The sequence below is a fragment of the Mixophyes fleayi genome, chromosome 2, assembly GCF_038048845.1.
Source record: "Mixophyes fleayi isolate aMixFle1 chromosome 2, aMixFle1.hap1, whole genome shotgun sequence".
In the NCBI taxonomy this organism is placed as follows: Eukaryota; Metazoa; Chordata; class Amphibia; order Anura; family Limnodynastidae; genus Mixophyes; species Mixophyes fleayi.
The window spans coordinates 91,160,738-91,166,737 of NC_134403.1; positions in this window are offsets into that span (position 1 = coordinate 91,160,738).

Genomic DNA, 6,000 nt, shown 5'->3' on the forward strand with positions numbered 1-6,000 from the left:
TACTCCAGTAGCATGTAAGTTCTTACATAGGTTCACTGATTAGTGGGTCATTATAGGTTTCTGCCATGATGCTGATACTGTGAGCTGTAAGTAACTTAATGGTTTAATGCCTGTAAACAAAATATGCCCTTCGACATACACCTGTGTCAGCTACACACTCAAGATATTTAATCTAAAACATTGAAAAATTAGTAGGAGTATGTATGGATAAGGTTGGCAAATCAGGTGCAAAACTGCAACTGGCAACTTTACACCTTATCTATGAAGTTGTTCTAAAAGATAATCTATTGGCAATTATAGAGATTATTAAAAAATTATTCCTATGACCACCTTCATTGATCATGTACAGCCTTGAGTTTAGTTCTACGACAACAAGTACATAAAAATTTGCTTTATTATTTAGCCTTATTTTTTAATGAGGTTCACGTTGCTAGTTTTATTTTTGGCATTATAGTTTATTTTCACTAGATTTGCATTAGATAGAGTTTAGTAAATAAGCCTGTTACAGATCTCCAGGAGAAAACCCCACTGACTTCTGAATTGCCTCAGGGAAGAGAGGCTACTGGTGAACATTAGCTTTTGTGCCCTTTATCAATGGGTTGTAAACATGTCAGTTACAGAAGGGTTTATATTCCGAAGGTTTGTCTTTTTTACACATATGTTCCCGTAAAAACAAAATGAGAGTTTAGGGTTATTTGTGCACTACAAAGCTGCTTTTGTAGTAAATGAACCAAGAAAGCAAACAAGTTGCACATTGCTCTGTGGGGATCAGGGTAGTTTTGTTTCCACATCCAGAAAACAGCCCTTACAATTTTTATAACCTGGTATAGCTCCAAGTGATGCTTGGTTTTACACAATTTAACTTAGGTTTTAATACTATTTCTGCAGGAATCTCTATTAGCAATGTCTGACCTTTTCAACCAATTTCCTCTGTGTGATCCCACGTGCTATGACAGTGTCAGCCAACTTCACATGTGTGGGGGGGGGGGACACATTTTTTGGACCTACAAGATGGAGAAATCAAATTATTAGCAAAAGTAGTATGGTGAAAAATGATACACTTTGCATAGCACAAAATATGTCATATATGTAGCTATTTAGTAAATACCGTGCATAGCAGATCCATAACCTGCACAGCAAGCCCATACCCACCACACATAACCCCAATGCCTATCATACATCGCTCTTTGCCCAACACCTACAGCTCTATGGCAATCATATTACGCGGTGTGTGCAGTATAAACTCCACATACGCACAGGGCCGGATTAACCCGAGGTCTAACTGGCCTACAGCCCAGGGGCCTGGGGCATCCAGGGGGCCCTTGAAAGCGCTCAGCAGCATTATTGATCGGTCGGGGGCACCCCCGGCCCATTCAATGCTGCTGAGCACTTTCACTGCGGTCCTTCCCCAGTGCGCTGTAGTCTCCTTACTGAGGAGATCTCGTGAGTCTCACTCTCACGAGATCTCCTCAGTAAGGAGCGTACAGCGCGCCAGGGAAGGACTGCAATGCCAGGAGATGGTGGTCAGTGCCTTGGGGGGGGGGCTGCGGCTCACAGGGGGGCCTCACCCGGGGGGGCCTCATGGGGAGTGGAGGCCCTCTTAGCCCAGGGGCCTCCATTAATCTGGCCCTGCATACGCACCATGCCATGACCTTCATGCACAGCCCTGTTCTAGCATAACAAACTTATGCCCACCGCATATAGCTCCAGGTTTGACATAACAGTCATATGCCCACCATAGCCCCACTCCCAACATGAAAAGCCCTGTGCCCAACATACCAGTCTCGCGTCCACCACAGTCCCATGCCACTACCTTTGGTGGTGGGTAGTGTGCATCCCATATTAGCCAGAGAGATAAAACACTGCTAGTGTGGAGAGCCAATGGGCAGCCACCATTTCAATGAAATCAATGAGAGAAAATCAAAGGTGGTTTCAACTAATTAAACTAGTTTTATATTGAAACTGCACAGCAAAACTGTTTTCTATTAAGAGTAAACTAGTCAGTAAGATGGCTGGGCTCCACTGTAGTGGTGGAACATGTAGCCCAGCTTTCTTTATTTGACTGAAATGCTGTATCGGATTGATTCTCATCTTACATACCAACTTTAGCGTTTCTAGCTATAACATCTCTACTCCCTCTACATTCTTTCTATTTTCATTCACATTTCCGCTTTTGGGTTCCTACACAAATTATACACAAGTCTCTCTCTCGCTTTCTCTCTCCACATCTGTCCCCATCTCTTCTGGACAGTGTAACAGCTATGTGTTCATAAATGTCCAATAACTAAGTCATACTGTCAAGGGTGTAACAGTGTATCACTTGGTCCATAGCAAAATTTGGGCTCTAGTCTACCAGCTTTGCCTCAGGGAATAGCAGGGGCCTAGGAGTGGGGCAGGCTCCTGTCACCTAAGGGCTTCATAGTGTCCACACTCACTGTAGTGCTGTATATGAAAGAACTACTTGTTTATGGCTTCTAATGTCCATTCTTTGACATTTATATCGCTTTTAATACCTCCACAACTCAAGCACAATTTATGGGTATATTTGACTGTCCTTTGTTACTCACTTTTATCCAAAGAATGCCACCTTCAGATAAGATATTTTTCTTAAATGTCTCTATATTTCACAGAAGACAAAAACATCATTCTTGTCCTTGCCTTACACTCTACCACATAGATTACGATAATGTCATTCGGACCGGTCTTTCTATGAACTGACCTCCATTTCTACAATGCATTCTAAATTCGACAGCTAGTCAAATTTTCCTCATTAATTGGTTACCTAATGCTGCTCCACTTTTCTACTGGCAGCCTGTACCAGGGGCGGATCCAGACTTTTGCTATACCCGGGCGATTTTAGGGGGGGCGATTTAGGCCCCGCCCCCTATCTAATTTCTAAGGCTGCCGGCGGCTGCACAGTATGTGCAGGTCCGCTCGGCAGTGACAGTGTGCTGCCCCGCTGCTCTGATTGTGTTTAAAACACAATCAGAGCAGCCGGGCAGCACACTGTCACTGCTGAACGGACCTGCACAGTGTGCAGCCACCGGCAGCAAGCCCCTGCTAGGGGGGGGGGGGCGATCGCCCCGATCGCCTCCCCCTGGATCCGCCACTGGCCTGTACAGTATATAATCTAATGCAAGATCCTTCTATCATACAAATCAATCAGCGTAAGTGTCCTGGCAAATATGTCCTCACTTATCTCTAAATATCTCCCAACTAAAAACAACCGATAATAATAATATAAAACAACAACAACATGCTCATTGGTTTCACAGCATAGCCGCTGTGGCTGAACGGCTATTAACCTGTCCAGTCAACTGATGTCAATGTCATTTTGCGTCGGGCTCTGTAAAGAGGAGTTACGTTCATCTCATTAGGGTTTTATTTTATTTTCAATTGTACTGTGTCATGGATGAAGATTTCCATTGGACTATTTAAGAAAAGATTTTGCTGTTTCATAAAGTAGTGAAAGAAAGGTTTTGAGCTCTCATTCAAAAAACAGATTTGTTAACATTTGTATGCCTCTTTACTTTATTTTAGATATTACAGGTCTGATTCTTTAAGCACACAAAACTAATGTTTTGTGTTTTGTTTAAAGCTCACATAAATCGGGCATACTCATGTCCGAGTTCAACAAGGAGCTGATGTAAATATACCTCTGTTGGTGAATACGGATCTAGGTCGGCTCTTCTCTAACAGACAAGACACTGCAGGGCACATCCACACATATGTGGAAGATAAAGTCCCAAAAGGAAGCATAGAAAACTATTCAGTTATTGTCACCTGTTAAAAATATAGTCAGTAATCACAAAACATTTAAAAAACCAAAAACTTTTTTTTTTTTTTTCTCCATAATAATGATATTATTAATGTCTACTGTACATAAAATGCATGATCACTAGTTACCGGCACTTGTACCAGACCTGTAGCTGGTGCGAGTGATACGACAGAAAAACACGTACCTGTGAGACGCCCAAATCTTGCTTCAGACACTGCTGTGTGCGCTGGAGCTTGTCACGCCCTTACTGTACATTGACTCCATACAAACGTCCAGTCCCTCCCCTGTCCCCATTACAACCTTGAAATTGTAGGCTGTAGTAAGGGTCATTTGTGCTCGAAGAAAAATTGGACATTGCATATGGTTAGTTTCTGGGAATTTAACAATATTTTTTCTTTTACCGCAAATGAAAATCATTTAAATGTTTATTCTTTGAATAAAGGATATTTTTTTTTTTAAACCTTTATTTGTACATTTTTGTCACACAGTAAACAGACACCTGGCACTGTCCCAAGAGGGCATAAATAAATTACATCATAAATGGTAAACCGAAATATAAAGAACAAGTACAGTTGGGGCGTTTGCACAACATAAATATGAAGGAGGATTACATAACAGTGTGTCAATGAAAAACCTTAAAAGGTGTGAGAGAGTGTGACAGTGTATATGGTAGTGAGAAGGGAGGATAAGAGGGGAAGGAGGAGAGGAGGGGGTTTGGGGGAGTTGAGACCAAGCCCGGGACCCCCGTCAACCGGAGGGCAGACATAGTGGAGCAGTATACGGTGCTCAACCTGGGAACAGAGGGATCAGTGTAAATGAACCAAACTCTCTAAATTTGGGAGAATTGATAGTTATTCTTATTGAGATATGCTGAATTTTTTTCCATGGATGCTAGATACCAGATTTTAATAAAGGATATTTTTTCATCATTAAAGGTTTTTAAATATTTTTCATCTATTTTTTTATAGACTCACAGATGTGCATACCTACAGAGACTAGTTTGGCAAATCTGTAAGTTAACCCTTATCTATCCAGGCGGGTATCGCTGAGACAGCTGTGCATCGCTCAGCCGCCCCGGTGATATTTTTTGATAAATTGCAGTAATATGGAATTTTTTATCGCTGTGATAAGATCATCCTTAGTGCTGGAAAAAGGGGACTATTGATAAAAAGGCGCCATAGCATCAAGTGAGTTTTATAGCACCTGTTGGTTACTAGTTGAGAAACATGCTCATATGCATATCGGTTTGTTAAGATCACTAGGTTTATCATATCTGGTATACAAAAATTTAGTAGCATTATAAAAATAGATCAAATCACTTTCTCATATTTAGGATGAAACTGGTGGACAAATATTTGGTATGATTACTATTTAGGTATGTGTAATGCAAGAGTTCTGTTTCTCACTAGTGGAAAACAGGTGGATCAGAAATGTAATTTAACATACAACTTGACAGTAGAGATACTGACCTATTGATCTTCCTTATGCTCTCCCTACATGTGGAATAATTTACAGTAACCTACATCTGAGGTATGGTAATGGTAAAATAAAACTATTTAATCAGCCTTTGAGATTGAAAACAAAAGTTCTCCAAGTTCTCTTCGCTGCTGTAGAAGTAAAAGAGATCTCATAATGCTCGCTACACTATTGTTGAACTCTGACTCCCAACATCATCTGTTAGCCACTGGCTCACTGTAGGTCAATAACATAAGATCCACAGCCATCAGAACTGGTTTAACTTTGTTAATCGGCAGTTTAACACGGCAGTTCATAGCACATCTAGGAAACATTGGCACACAGCAGTGGCAGAAAAGAAAAGTGGTGCAAGATGGAATTGTCCTTGGATCATGAATTCTACAGCTAATACATGGCAACGAGCACTGACCCCCCAGGATGCGTGCTTTTATCAGACCCAGACCAATCCGGGGTGCCAGACAATGCACTGAAAAGTGTAATTCACAGCAAAATTAAAAATTCATCACTGAGCTTCGAATCAGCCCCAATTCCCACAAAATTATAATCTAGTTAGGTACCTTTGACATAAAGTGCAGATTACAAACCCTTGATGAAATAGCAGCAAAGTGGCAGGTAATACATATACAAATCTATTTAGACATCCATGCTTATATTAGTTCTGCAAACAACGTTGTTCTTTGTTAATAAAACTGTTGTCTTTACACCGTTCAAAAAATTTAAAAATAATCCTTCACCATTCTTTGGAT